General features: G+C 40.1%; 1 protein-coding gene and 1 long non-coding RNA gene across 2 annotated transcripts in view; both read right to left on the bottom strand.

Annotated features, from left to right (window-relative positions):
- MEF2C (myocyte enhancer factor 2C) overlaps positions 1-2,517 on the bottom strand; it is a 142,308-nt gene extending 139,791 nt beyond the window's left edge. Inside the window, exon 1 of the mRNA XM_049794512.1 lies at positions 1,322-2,517. The gene's annotated coding sequence lies outside the window, so the exon portion shown is untranslated. The remainder of the gene's footprint in view (positions 1-1,321) is intronic.
- Positions 2,518-12,654: 10,137 nt separating this feature from the next.
- LOC126036092 (uncharacterized) lies at positions 12,655-14,198 on the bottom strand. The gene is made up of 2 exons (XR_007505092.1): positions 13,678-14,198; positions 12,655-12,963 (listed from the first exon to the last, which is right to left on the bottom strand). It is a non-coding gene; the product is annotated as an uncharacterized LOC126036092 (long non-coding RNA).
- Positions 14,199-15,649: the final 1,451 nt, after the last annotated feature.

The following is a 15,649-nucleotide window of genomic DNA, read 5'->3' as shown; positions in this document are numbered from 1 at the left end:
CCAAAATGAAGAAAATGAACAAAGACTAAGGCCTGATCTACCTCTGCTGTGGTCGGAGTTCCCTGTCAACTGTACTGGTCCCACACCAAGCAGCCTAGCTAAAAAAAAATCACAGATCAGAGAAGTTTAAAAGGCCCTCAGGTATTATTATTCAGCCTAATCTTAGGCTATCCATTGCTGATAAATCACTTATTTTGACATACGGGGAATATCAACTACAGAAATAGTCTAACTGTATATTGACGTATGATCCCTTTCTTTCTCCCATTAGTGTCTTATATGGTGTGCATGTGAGTTGTGAATATGGAATCTGTTTACTCAAAAAGATTCATATGGTCAAGTTTTCTGTCTGTTTACTTGCTTAAATAAATGTTTTCAATTTAACACAACAATTTGTAATGAATACTGTGAAACAAAGTCAAAAGAACAAGTTCTTGAAATAGAAATCATAATAAAAATGCTTTTCTTCCCTCCAAAATATTTATTTTAACATGTGGTCACATTTTCCTACATTTTCACATTAATTGAAATCTTATTGTTCTAGAAAAATAAATCTTTTTTTTCCCTTCGTCTAGTTTCCCAGCTCTTACACAAATTAAAGAATACACATACAGGCATAATTTGTGTTTTTAAAATAAGGAAAATTGTGTAAATTCATGAAATCTTTAAAAAGCATCATGCGAAGTAGTGCTCTCATGTAGCCTCTGTTCGGTAATTTACCTTTTCACTTTAGCAAAAGGCAACAGTTTTGTGTGATAATCCTTTGATTACCGAGTCTGGTAAAATGTTCTAAACATTGTTAATTTCACTCCCTTATTTATTACAGAGTAATCGTACGTTGTTGTTCAGAAGGAGTTTCTAAGGCTCTGGAATGTCCGCTGAAGCTCCAAATACTGGGAACAGTCTACAGACAACACATCCTTTCTATTTATTTGGAAATTACTAGGATAACTCATTTATTTTAAAGGAGGCAGATGGGGGGGGGGCACAGAGTACACCCCCGGTGCTGTCTGGCTTCTGGTGTTCCCGTATGTAATCCTCTATGTTCTTTCCATTCAGATTCATAGGAACAGTTTGAAAGAAACTGACTATAAATATCCAGTCACTTTCAAGAAACTTTTCTTGGCAACAGAAGCTAAAATCAAGCACCGTATCAAATAAAATGCGAAGCATGCTACGAAGCTTATCTGCTTTCTCTTGAAGAAAGCTTTGCGAGCGTAGCCACGAGCCTGGAGCTGAATCACCCAGTGCTGCGGCAAGCAGAACAATCCCAAGGACTTAAGAATTACTTTTTTTAATCATTTTCTCTATTAAAACTCACCAGTGCCCTTCTTCTGCTTCTCCAGGAAGTTGTACCCGTCAGCACCTGCTGAGGGCTTCGTTGATCAAACCGGCAGGTAAAAAAAATTCCTGTAGAATAAAGCCAGACCAGCTGGCTTTGAAGAGAAACCCCCCAGTTTGGGTTGTGTTTGCCTCACTCACCCTCTCCTCCGCAGCCCCGGGCTTTTTCTCCTTTGGATGTTGACCTGTGGGCTGCGTGATGCGGGCGCACAAGTGTCTGGCAGGCCAAGGTGCACCTGCTACTGTCAGTCCCGAGTAAATTTAGCTGTAAAAGGTATCACTGACAAGCAGGACCTTTGTCAGCACTGGCAAACCAACACAGCATTGCCGTCCCCCTTCAAAGTACTCTGCGAGTTCGAATGGAAAATATCAAATCAGTCGTCTTAGCCAGGAACTGCTTCTTCGAGAAGAAGGAAGGCCAAATTGCTTGCACGTGGCAAAAAAACCTTCCTCCTTTACATAGATGTTAAAATTACAGTATTCCAAGAATAATCTCTGAACAAGACGGGGTTTTGTTCTATTAATTGTGGCTGGAAGGAAACTTTTTTTAATGGAAGTACAGCACACACATATTTCAATTCAGGTTATTAAACTGTGTTAAGTATTAAAGTTGATTGCCTTTCTTTTCACTAACTCATTGTGCTTTTTTATCCAAAGAAATATTAGAAGACTAAAGCCTCTCAAATAGGAGGTATTAATCTCATTCCCAAAATTAGAAAGCATGCAGTGTTGAGAGGCTGGATGTCAAAATTACATGTTCGTAGCACTTATGCAGTGGGAATCTAGGAGCCAACCACTTTTAAAATGGGAGCTAAAGTAAATGGAGACTCTTCTGAGAGAAGCAATCAAAACTTGGTGTTCTAGTCCTTATTGGATTAAGGTAAGGGTATTTATCATTTGTATCTGCTCCTTGCTTTTTTTTTTCTTCCTGGAAGTGGCTTCTGGTGATTGAAATAGAAAGATGTAATTTGCATCAGTATTTCTTCTCGCAGAGTTAAAAGAGCCACCAGCGTAGGTTTGCCAGGGTTGGTGGCAGCATACCTAGATACTCCATTTTCTGCTTGAAGACTGTCATAAACTCAAAACAAATTTAAGGAAAATTTTCAAAAGTGTGTATTTTACTACAATATGCTGTTTAAAAGGAGCAAAGTGTTTCTTCTAAGAAAGTGATGAGAAAAATTGTGGGTCAGGAGCTCTTTGTAAAATAAACAAGGTACCTATTTACTTACTTGTATAAACAACCACTCACCAAGCTGTATGTCTCTGCAGGGGCACCCTTTCAGATAAAACATGGACCTGATTGGCATCATCCTGTATCCATGGAAACGTTTTAAGTACCTCTCTCTCAATATGTACTTCTCTTATTCAGGGTTTAAAAGCTGAGTACCAAATAAGTAAGTGTTTTTATTTAATAATTATACAGGAGGTACTTTGTGGAAGCTTGCTTCCTCGGGTTTGTATCTGTCATAATAAAGGTCTTATGTTTTCATCATATGTGATAAAATCATGTCTTTCATTTAAAGCCTCCTATCAGCTGTCATTCTTAGATTAAAACCAATGTTCAAAAAGTCCTAATGAATAACAATTCTGATGTTTTTGATGATCCATTACCGTTTGAAAAACAACAATCATCATTCATATAACCATCAGGCCTAGGCACTGCTGTAATTGCATTAAAGTAGTCTGTTTTTTCTGTCTTTCTGAAAAAGAAATAGGAAAAAATACTAGGAAGTCAGACTCTTTTCTTTTGCGAATAGCCATACCCACCTTTATTGCTGTTTAGTGGGTCACAGAAGTTAAGACCTTGACGATCATCTTGAAACCAAACGAAAAGGCTGAAAACAAAGGAGGTGCTTTAGCATAGAAATAAGTCAAATGCAAAATAACAGTTTTCCTATTAAGACGTGTCTGCCCCACTACTTAGTTAAAATATCAAAGCAAGGAACTAACAAATAAGGGATTTTCTGTTTCCATATTTCCATGCAGAGAAAGAAGCATAGGCATGAACTACATTTATTTTCAAAACTATCATTCTAAAGAAGATCCTTTGCAGATCAAATGTAGTTATTTCAAAGTGGCCTTGGCTCAAATTCAAAACTCTTTTGGAATTCCACCTATTAACTGGTACAACTGATACACGCTTGTAATGTATTTTGATTTACAAAGTATGAAATGAGTGATTGCTATCCGTTAGTTAACATGATGTGTTTTTAAAAAATCCTGTCTTAATTTTGTTGATGGAAAACATTTTCTCCACCTGTGCCAGGTTGTAAAACTAAAATGCCTTGCTAATTACATCTGCTATCAGAAAAACACATTTCTGTCTAGAAAAATCCAGTAGTTCTCACTGAAATCCAACTGGTTTAGAGCCTTGGTTTGCTAAGTTTGTATCTCTGCATATTATTTTCATTTACTGCTGTTACTGTTTTTATTTGCCACCTTGTCTGGAGAACCTAGTGCCTGCTGAGTGCAGATGGCACAAATGATCTCTCCACTGATGAGGCTGGAACAGCCTTTGTAGAAACTCTGTAAAACTTTGCTAATGAAAGTTTTTACCCTTTCACATGCTAGATTCCCCATATCAGGCTTATAGTTTTATTTATGTATATGCATTTACGAATCTGTAAAGATTTTATTTAAGAAGTATGATCGTGGTGTGGGCCACTTTAACCTGCTTGACTCTCTGTGAAAGCTTCAGTGGGTAATCTGCCTGTGGGCTGGGCCATTCGTTCTGCAGATTGCCACATGAGACCTAGGATTGTGATTGCTCTCAAGAACTTTTACTCTGAGCCAACTAAGCATATCAGAGAGGTGAAACTTTCAGCCCCCGGGGAAGGATGCAGCACACATGACAATTTTGTACATTTCCCTTCTATCATGTGCCTGTCCTTGCTACAAGGTCAAGGTTGCGGGGGTGCTAGCTGGGCAAGTAGAAAGAGAGAGTCTCAGCTCAGCATTCAGTCCGATGTGGACAAGGAAGCTCTGACCTTGTTCGTCATCCTGAACAAATACGATTTCAGTTACATACTTGAAAGGCAGGATTACTCAGGTGCACTGCAGAATACGGCTTGACCCTGCTGCACTGAAATGGGGGAAAGAAGATTTGCCCTGTTGCCACTATGTAATGGGCAAAAACCTGATTCTTCCTAGCCGCAGATCTCGGGCAAAGAAAGGGATGAGGAAAATTGGTAGTGGTATCACTTGGGCACATAAATCTTCATCTAAGTAATATGTTCTCAGCTTTATGATTTTTAGCTTTTTAATCCAAGATGTCTTTTTTTCTAGCATTTGTTAAAGAATCACTTCCAAAATGCTAGAAAGTCAGCCTGAGCATATTGCAGATAAAATCTGTCTCCCTTCTCCATCACGTAAAATAGAGATACAACATTTGGCCTATATTCAGTTTTTCAGGTGCTAAAAAGCTATGACAAAACTGCACAGATCGTATGATAATGGGCATATTATACAACTCTACATCATCATATGCCCAACTTATTATTACTATTTTAGTTTTCCACAGACCACTTTTATAGCACCGTCAACTTACATGTACTTCACAAACATAAAGGCTCATTGCATGCTTTTTGAATACATACGATCAAATACAAATAAGTGGGGAAAAACCAGGAAAATGTTTAAGGATATGGCAAAGGTGTGGGGAGTATTCCTGTGGAAAGTGAGATGAGTTGTTTGAGGTCTTTCAAAGATCATCATCAGACTAAAATGTAGACAAGGAATTCTCCAAGGACCGCCTCCTGTTATTTTGGAGCCATCACAGCGAAAATGGGCCCTAAATTCTGACCCTTCCATGCTTGAAATGTACCCAGCTGAAAAGGACTGAGAAAGAAACCTGACTGACTAAAAAGCAGCTGCATTTGAAGAACTTGTACACAACAAAGATGGCTCAAATCTGGGCTTGAAAAAGGGGTGGGAAAGCTGAAAACACAGAGTCTGCTTCCACTGGTAGGAGCACGCAGTTGCCAGGGGGGAAATACGCAGTTACAATAGCAATGTGGTAAGTGTGAAACACCCTGTTCATAAATGTACTGAAATACGTGCATACAGCACTAAACATACGTATCTGAGGTTGCATGTGGCCTTCCTGATATCACTGTACAGAGTCCGAAAGCAGAGAGAGTGTAAACATACATTTGGCAAGTGAGAGGGAGGGCAATGTTGTGTAGGTTTTCCTAATACAGAAGAGGAACTGGGATTTTGTTCCTGAAGAGAAAGTAAATTGCGAGTTATATAGACAGTAGAGGTGTGATAGGAAAAATTCTGGACAGTTTTGAGGGAAGGGTGTAGGACGAGGTTAAGGTAGGGTGAGATGTCTGTCCATTTAAGTGGCTGTTAGCAGTAGCAGAGAGCCACACTTCGAAGCTGACCAGCTTTCTTTAGGAAAAAAGTTGCACAATAAAAGTTCAAAAATGTGTAGATCCATAAGTTAAGAAAGAGAATGGAGTAAATACTGAGTAAATAGGACGTAGAGGAGGAGCCAGAAGGAAGATATGGTGTTTAAGTAGGAATAATTCTGTTTGTGGCAGTGGCTGTTTAACAGCCAGAGGGAGGTGCATGCCATGTTGTAGAAACCGTCAGGTTCAGCATAAATGAAGCTGAAGACAGATAAAAAGATAATCATAGAATCAGAATACCAGGCTGGAAGGGACCTTAAGGATCAACTGGTCCAAACGTTCTTGGCAAAAGCGCATCTGCCAGAGTGGGGAAAAAAGAAAACATTGGGATATGCTTCTCTACTTTTCCATTTTGTATGTCCTAAAATGAAAGCACCTTTTCAAAAAGGAAAATTGAAACCAGTGAAGGGGAAGGATAGACAGGTGAATGAGAGAGAAGAATCTAACCTTGCAGTGAGTTACTGGTTCTGCTGAAATACCGTGCCTGAGAGAGCTGTATACACACCTATACAAGCACTTTAAATGCCCCTACCTCTAGATTGTCTTGAAAAGATTTAAAGAAACTATGGGGAGAATTTACTGATGTAGGCAAGAGGAATTAATTTCTGACACAAGAATACTGGGTAGCCAGTGTGCTTGTGTAATATAACATGTAAAGCATAGAGGCAAGAAGGGATGAGGTGACGTGGTGGGACCCAAAGCTGGCGTTTCATGCGGAGCAGCCTCTGTGCAGCTCCGTGCAGGCTGTAGCACTGCCTCTGTCACACCAGGCTCACACACGAGTGTTAGATCCCAGGCTGATTCCATCGGAAGGCCTGTTCTAGGAACTACAAATACCTAACTCACAACAAACCTGTCTTACCAGATTTTGTCAGAGTTAAAAAAAAGGAAAAGCAGTTCTGGGATACATGTGAATGGATCTATAGCGTTGCACGGAAAACAGCGTGAGCAGCTGCAGGTACGTATATGCCATTAATTTAAATGTGCTCCAGTATTCTGTCAACAGAGGAAAGAGAAGAGAGCTTCCCCAGGAATGTTTACTGCAGAACCGTTCCACTGATTATAAGTTACTTTAAAGTAATAAATTAATAGTGACCTTCTCTGCCAAAGTATGATTTATTACAGACTGATCTGCTGTTTTGTATAACTGTTTTACATACTAATTGCCAGTATAGTTGCCCAAGAATTGAAATATAAATATGGTAGGGAGTGATTCATAGACAGTATCTAAAAGCAAAACTGAAAACCTCAAAATGTTACAAGCTTTTAGGACTAAAACATTTTAGTGCAAATCAGCAATATGGTGTATTGTCAAATTAATTATTTGAAAGGGAGTATTTATAATAAACATTGGAAGGGATCAGCAGAATAAAGGGTTTCGCTAAACATTCCCAGTTTCATATAAAAATGATTCAACTCCTGTTCCTGCAATCCATTTTTCATATTTTGTTATTGTCTCCCAAACTCCTGCAAGCTCCAGTTTTATAAATATGTTCTGTTCAATAGATAAGAGATTTATCTTGCATTTGTCCTGATATCTACAGAAGATGCTTACTAATAAACAAGTAAATGGGCCTCCTTTTTATTTTAAGCCTTTCATACTATATGAGTAGTTGATTTGAGAGCTATTATTTTAGGTGGACCTGGTACCACAGCCATACACAAAGTTGCCTAACATTTCTCATTGAGAGTTTTCACTGTTTGCGAGTTGCCAAATTTCAACCATTAAGCTTTAAAGTTTTCCTTTTTGGGGTATGCGCTTTATCCTGGATTTTCTATAATGATTCAGCAGTTACTTGAACAGGAGGAGTGGTATTCTAGGTTACATATGTTAAGAAAACATGTGAAGTTGTTTCACTGGGAATCTCTAACACCTACAGATTTTGGAATAACGCAAGAAGTTCAGGTACATTCTTAGTTGCTGGCTGGGGTTAAACCACGACAGACAGTCTTAGGAATGTACCTGCCTCCTGCTGAAATAGCGTATCTGCCAAAGTGAAATTTGCCAGGAAAATACCAGGTCGTGTATGCTCTGCGTCTGAGGCTTCAGTTGTGAATCTGGCACCAAAGAGGGGGAGGAAGCGATTAAAAGCTGTTGGCATGCCTATATGCATAGAGCCAGCTTAGAGCCACATGGCAACTAATTCTGATATTTGTGATATTTTAAGCACTGGCCTTCATATTGTCACAGAATCTGAGGGCTTACTAAGGTGCACACTAAACTGTGTATGTTTTGCATTGTGTACAGTCAGATGTGTCAGCTGCTGTCCACTCCTTACCTGCTTGGTCTCAATTTCTAGTGCAAAAGGATGAATATATAGGTTGTTCTTTCTCTCTTTACTCCTTTTTCCTTTTCCTTGGAATGATATAGGGAACTAACCTCACCTTGACTTCCTCTCTTTGTCCCACCCTCCCAGCTCTTAGTACGGCTGCAAGCATTGTCCAGCCTTCCAACTAGTAGACAGAAAAAGTTCTAGTAGAATTCATACATTCCGAAGAACTGAGTTTTGCAGTAGCCACTTGTATGTACAAAAATGTAATTCTAATGCTCTGTTGTTTTTTGGCATTAATGTACCATATTCACTGAGACTGAGACAAAACTGCTGCCTCTAAGAGCCACTGATTTGGACAATTATCCAAAATCAGATTATAATAAATGGCAGTCTTAGGAATTTTGATTAACCTCTAAATAAATGTTACTTTGGAAAAACCCTGTCAAATGCATTAATGATAAGTTGTGAAGTAGTAGTAATTGCAGGCATGGCATTATAGATAACGTAGTTAATTGATACCACCCTCTCAAACATGTATAGCACATCAGCTGCCATGAAGCTGGAGTGATTATAATAGTATTTACAACAGTTGAAATACATCAGATAAGATGTGTAAAATGGAAACTTAGGGTGCTTGCTACAATCATCTCACTTGGTCATTTAATGACTTGGCTTTGGGCACATATTGCTTGGCCATTAACGCATCCAGCTTTCTGATGAGGTAAGTATGTACTGAGCTGCTCTAATTAGATTTTACAGGAATGTCATATGGTCCAGGATGAAGGCTGTAATTAGTTCAGACAGTTTGCACAGGGCGAAGTAATCAGTCAGGTGTAGGGATCAGCCGGAGAGCCCAATCAGGGAGCAGCAGGAGGTGGACCAGGGACAGGGCTGGAGGTGAGGCTACAGCATGGCTCCTTAGTCCATCCAGGGGACAGGGAAAAGGTGGGACTGGTGACAAAAGCTATGGCAAAGCAGGGACCTATCCAGGAGAGAGCCACCAACAGCAAAGGTCTAGTGTCCATCCAGAGACTATGACACTTAAAACATAGCTCTGGCTAATTGAAGCCGTGGGATGAGCTTAAATGGACCTCATGGGTTTGGGGACATGGGTGTGTGGGAGGCTTATCAGGGCCATTACAGCCTGTCAGGGCAATCAGAGCCTTGACAGTTTCTCCTTTCTCTTTCCCTTATCAATGCTTGCAGTCATAGGGTTCACAAAATGCATCTGCCTAGGTCACCTTTCCTCATGATGGTCCTAAGGAACAACGTGTTTTGGATGAGTTAGGTTGAGATTACAAATGAAAGTGGAAAACCTGTCTTGCAGGTGTGTTCATAGAAATGCAGTACAGATTATAAACGCAGACTCTAGGGAAGAATGCTCTGGCTTTGGTTTTCTGGGGGAAGGAACGAAACACATTTGATAAAGAATCCTCAGTTCATCTTGTTTCAAGCATGGCTGTAACCGTCATCAACAAGTGAGGAGAAAATAAGATGTGTGTTGATATAGCTACGCAGCTCCGTTGAGCCAGAGGGGTTGTTTTTTTCAACAAGATGAAGGTGTTGGCAGAATGAAAAACTGGGAAGTGTGCTGAGGACAGCCAGCACCAGCCACTTCATCATTTCCCAGCACATGAGTCCCGATCAAAGGGTTAATTTGGGGGGGAAATTTTCTGGTCGTAGCGTAGATAATACAACAGTTGCATGACAAAAAGGAAGAAGAAGAAAAAAAACAGTAGATATGTGTGTTTCTGACTTCAGCAATGGTGGAAAGAGGGTGTCACATCCCAGGACAGAGCATAAAAAAGTGACTCTTCAGACGGGAAACTTCCCTACCTGCAGCTGATCATCCCATATGTGGAGAGTGGTGTAATTCCATTTTCACAGAAATGCAGGTATTTCGTGACCTGGATAAAATGTGCAGTCTGCTGCTTGGCTGGCAGGCTTCTAGCCTACATTGACAAGAGTAGTCAGCTATGCCTGAAGTGGACCTTCTGCTCCTGGTCATCTCACGCCTCAGCGTGCTAGGTGGCACAACAGTCACAATTTCTGTATCTCAGCCAGGTCAATTACTTGATATGATTCCTAGTATAGAGCAATCACGGGCAGTGGGGTAAGAGGAAAACTATCAAGTACAAATTAGATCTGCTGAAGTATGGCTTGGACATAGTGGCTTCTGCCACAAATGAATTAGGGAGGATAGAGTGACGGATTTGACACACTTGGTCCAGCAAATGCAAACCTAGAGCTAGCAAAGACATGTAAGCATAGTTATAAGAGCTTCAGGGCTTCATTCTCTATCCCTGAAATCACAGATTATGAAATATAATAGGACATCCTTTTCAGGAAAGAACGAACTTCAGCCTAGCTTCCTCCTGTGAATGTTCTGGGCAAAGGCTATGGGTGTAGCTGCTTGAGAAAGGGAGTTGGAATGTTGTTGGGAAAATAAAGATGAGAGTAAAACCTCAGACTACAGAATATGCTTTGTAAATGCTGGTTTTTGAGGAAGAATTTGCAGGTTAATGCAATTATTTTTTCTGGGTGATTCTGCCAACTTAAGCCAGTTTACTTATAATATAAATCCATGAGATCAATTTATGACCCTCTAGTTAGGGATAGCTCTTGTCCATTTTCAAATGAAAACTAACGGTCTTGAAAATCCCACCATTCTGGTAAGGGCAAAATTACACGATTTAGCCCATAATTACAGTCAAAATAGTGTGAAATGAGCCCAAGTTCTGCATTTTCTCTAGGTTGCCTTGAATGAGTTTTTACTATCTATAAAAGCAGTTTGTAATTTCAAACAAGGTGGTGGGTTTTTTTGTTTATTTGTTTGTTTGTTGAAGTAACATAATAGATTTATTCAGGTAAAAGTTATCTTGCTTCTGAACTCCGCCCTGCCCCCCTGAATAACAGAAAAGCCAAAATCTCCACAAGGAAGCAGAGCTGTTCTATGAACACTAATATGTTCTGACCACTTTTGTCAATTATATGAATTTGTTTTCCAGTATTAAAGCCAGCATGAAGGACTACTTTACAGTGAATAAAGTATTCAGTCTTAGATGCTAAGAATGGTTTTTTAAGCTGAAGTTTTTCTTCTGAGAGTTGTCCAAGGTTTCATTCCATGACTTCTTCCTGAAGCTACAGCTACATAAATCAGGCCAGAAGCATACCTGTTTACACAGCTGTGCCAGGGGAATGTTGCAGGAACTTCACCTTGCCAAGGGAAGGATTGCACCCTGGCAAGGATCAACTCGCTCTCTGATTCCTAAGTTCTTTCTCAAGGTTGACGAGTAATAATTTGTGCCCTAAGAGCAGAAAATGGGGCGATGCCCCTGATTGATCAGCTGTAATTTTTGTAGCTGGCTGAGAAGTACACCTCAAGGAAAGGTGTTGTGGTTTTTTTGTTTGGGTTTTTGGTGGTTTTTTTTTGTGAGGACAAAAAGGCAGCCTCTCATCTCTTTGAGAATGCTTGAACATAAGATTACTAATAGGAAACATTATACACAATTCCAACTATATTTTCCCAGTCATTTTCCATGCACCAATCCGCAGCCAACACAACTGGCATCACTCCCACTGAACAGACACTAATTTACACCAGCTGAGGTCCTGGATCTTATGTTACTTTTATATTCATATACTAGAGTCTGGGAAATGTCAATAATGCATGCAGGTTTTGAAATGGATAAGATACATGAGCGCAACATAATTATTTTACACAAGGACTTGAATCAGAACTGTTACTTAGGGCCGACATACTATGATATGCTTGCTTTATGACCCTATCTTATGCTGCAGCTCACTTGACCTAAATTCTGCTGCAGTTTTCTGTTGCAAAAGATGGAGATTTGGGCACTGCTGCTGCAAAAAATAAAAAAAAAAAAAAAAAAAAAGGAAGTCTTTACCAAAATGATGCAATGAATTCAGCATTGTATGGCATTTAATCTTATATTACATGCTACTGATCTTACACCAGACTTAGTTTTTCATTTTAAATCGAACTGCAGAGTCCAATGTTGGTACCAAGAGTTGTCAGCACAATAAACAGAAGGTTTGGGGAGTAGATATGGGGAAGTTGAAATTTATCAAATTTGGCAAGAATATGAAGATGGTCTGGAGAGCAGAGATTAGGATAACAAGCAGCTGTGAACTACTTAACATCATTGACCATTTAAATAACGGCTATCAAGTTCTCTGGTTTAATTAACAGTTCAATCAAGGGGCAGTTCATGTCTGTTAGAGCCATTGTGTTAGGCTGCCTGCAAACTTGGGCATGCATCTCTGCATGACTTTATTTTCAGTTAACATCTGGAAGATTTTCTTTGCCACTGAAGGCACCACCCACCACCCACCACCACCAACCCCACCCCATCCCCCCCCATTTTAGCTTTAAAAATGGCAGTCTGCATCCTGCAGTGTGCATCTGCAGCAGTGGGTGGATTCTCTGGCAAATTTAGTTGCCACAGAATCACACAAGACCCTGACTATTACCAAATGCTGTGTGATAAACAAACACAGAAACTTATTTTGCTGAATTATTCTCTGCATTTAGTACTTAAATGCACTAGAAGTGGCCTTTTGAAAAGCGTAGGTCATGGAATGACAATTGCTATTGGAGTCTCTGGATTGCTTCATTGTTTATTTAACTTGACAGCAGGCTAGCTACAGTTTCACAATTTAGATCATTTATTTTTATGGTCAAAATGTTTGTACAGTAGCAAAATGGTTTAGTGTCTCTCTGCAATGGGATAGTGCCTCATTCTGCAGCTGCTCTGGCTTTCTTTAGTTCAGGCTTCATGCAGAGTGGGTGCTTCAGGAACCTGGAAAACTGTTAAATCAGCAATGCTTTCCCTGTTGTGCCAGTATACCGTACCCACAATGAGGAAACGTTGGGAAGCTCATTTCAGTATGATTTTCTGGTGTTTCAGGTAGCCCTGAGGGGAGAAAGAGATGTACTCTGTGATTTCTCTTGAATAAAAGAGCACACAGATATGAAGGTAGAATTCAAAAGCCTCCTGAAGCGAAGAAAAGACAAAGCTATTAATGTGCTGGTGGTATTCTTCTTTGTGTTATACAGAAGTGAACCAGTGAGCCTAAGAAGTTAGCTAGTAATGCGAATGCTTTACATTCGTGGGGACTTGGGGCAGTCAGTAATAGACCTTATCTCAATCTTTGGTAGCCTTCTTCACCCTAATGGTTATGAAAGTCTCAGATATTTTTCATGTGCACTCACAACTCTCTTTCTGAGACTAGTTAGTAATACATAATAAATCAAAAGGAAAAATAAGGTCTCCCTCTGCTTCTTTTAGTGCACTTTCACTGACATGCTAGGAGAGTATGGGAAGAACAAGAAGAAGAGTGAAAGGAAGGTTATTTGTAGATACCTTATTGGAAGGCATTTCATTTTCTCTCTATAGCACAAGATCCCATGTTCTGGGGAGAGACTCAAACTCCTCTCAGGAGCTTTTGCTCAGGAACCAAGAGTTTGAGCAACAGCGGACACATTGAACAGAGGTGGACACGTTTGTCATGGCCCTTGCCTCTGCTAGCTTCTCTGAAGTGAGCACAGGTCTTTTGGTATTGCTGGGTATAAATTCTGTCTTCTGCGGCCAGAGGACAAATCAGCTAAAGTAGCAGCAAATACTCACATAGTTCACTAGGGCTGTCTACAGACACAGTGCAGCACATGTCCCGGTGGCAGAGGACGAGTCCTCGCGCAGTTCATGAGAAGAAGGCGAGGTCTTGGTTCCATGGGTCCAGGTACCAGGTACCAGCTTGGCCATAGGCAAATTTTCCCTTGTTGTAAATTCACTATTTGTTCAGGCTGTGCATGCATGCGAAAGCCAAGGGTCTGATTTTTTTCAGCTAACACTGGATGTTTTTTTATCCTCTAAGAGCTCCATAAGATTGGCATTATCCTGTAGCAGTGACACAGCCTGCAGTCATTTAATGCCTCTTCTTGTGGGGCCAGGATTCCACGCCCAAGTGCATTTAGTAGGTCAGTACAGTAATTTTAAATGTCTTTCTTTCAGTCTTTTGCCATCTTCAATTATACCTTTCCACCCTACTATTTGTGTAATTTTCTTCTGTCTGAAGTCTCTTTACTGTTGCTCTGTATTGCACAGCATGACAAATTACCCATCAAGCCATATCTTTTCAGCCCAGAAATGCACAGTAACACAGAGTCATGGCATTATCACATGTTGTGCACTTTATTTCCTCACAGTTCATTCAAGTGTGTCACTTTATTTTCCTGCTTCCTTTTGTCATCATGAAGATTAACCATTTTATTCTTCCTGAACTTTAGGAACAATTAGAAATGCATTACACTGTAAGCTCAGAGCAACACCTATATGATTCTGTATAACTTAACAATTCCCCTGCATGGCAAAACCATGTCCATGATTCTGAGTCTTTGCAGAAGCCAGGGCTTTCATCCTTATTATACAGCTAAGTAACCTTGGCTGTGGGCAAGAGAATTATTTGTAGCCTCTGGCCACCAACCAAATTAACTGTGAGACACCATTCACTTTGACAGTGTGCACTAGACTCTCTTGGGAGTTATGAAACTCTCTGGGCCTAATGTGTACTGTGCCTACAATCCCTCCTCTCCCTCCTCTCCCTCCTCCCGCCCCCCCCCATTTAATTCAAGATAAATACCAGTAATTGTACAGCTTGTGCCGACATATCTCCCAGGCATTGCAAGTATGTGTTAGAAAAATCAACTGGAACAGCTCAGAGCATCAACAGGGCTACAACTGATACATATATAAAATGCATCTTTAGAAATTGTGATTAAGATGATACAAAGAAAGTTTGTTGTTAATGCATCGTTTCGAGCACTCATTAGCATTCCACGGGGACAGTGCAGGAGTTCAGGGCCCAGTAGCTAACTCAACATTAATGCACAGTCTGAAGGGAACCACAGGAGTAAACGCAAAGCTGTCCTCATAACGTATCTGAGATGTGAGACAGGATGTCTTTGCGCAAACATGGCTGGTTCTTCTTTACAAGCTATTTTATGGATCAATAGGAAGAATGGTTGATTGAAAGGGAGAAAAAACACTTCTGTAAGGCAAGCTAGAGGAATTAGGGCTTCGGTGAATCAGAAACAGCACTAAGCCTGTGGGATGAAATTTGGTTGGAGATAACTTGATATACTCTCAGATTGTTATTAACAAAATGTTTAATAGTGTTAGGTTTTATGATTTTTTTTAATGTAGTTATACCAAGGAGAGTATGAGAGCAGAATATAATAAGCTGAACGCATTGTGGTGCCAGGGACACTAAGGGCCTTTTGCAGATTTGTGTTAGTGGTCCAGTAACTTGAAGAATGGCAGATGCTAAGAGGCTGGTCTGGAGATGTGCTGGAAGAGCTGAGAACTGCCAAGAGCTGGTATAGGCACAGGTTAGGCACCAGTCCCAAGTCCAAATTAATCTAATCTAAATAAGGTTTCTGTCCCACACTCTGCAGCATTTAGCATGTACATTGTAGTATTTAACTATTCCGTGCCTATTCTGAGTGTTTCATGTTGGGTTTTAAAAAAACACTGGTATCAACTGGCATGACAGATAATTTAATTATGATTCTTTTTTCAAGCACAACAGTACAGGTTCAAT

The sequence above is a fragment of the Accipiter gentilis genome, chromosome Z, assembly GCF_929443795.1.
Source record: "Accipiter gentilis chromosome Z, bAccGen1.1, whole genome shotgun sequence".
Classification (NCBI taxonomy): domain Eukaryota; kingdom Metazoa; phylum Chordata; class Aves; order Accipitriformes; family Accipitridae; genus Astur; species Astur gentilis.
The sequence above is the reverse complement of the archived record's forward strand: the minus strand, read 5'-3'. Positions and strand labels throughout refer to the sequence as shown.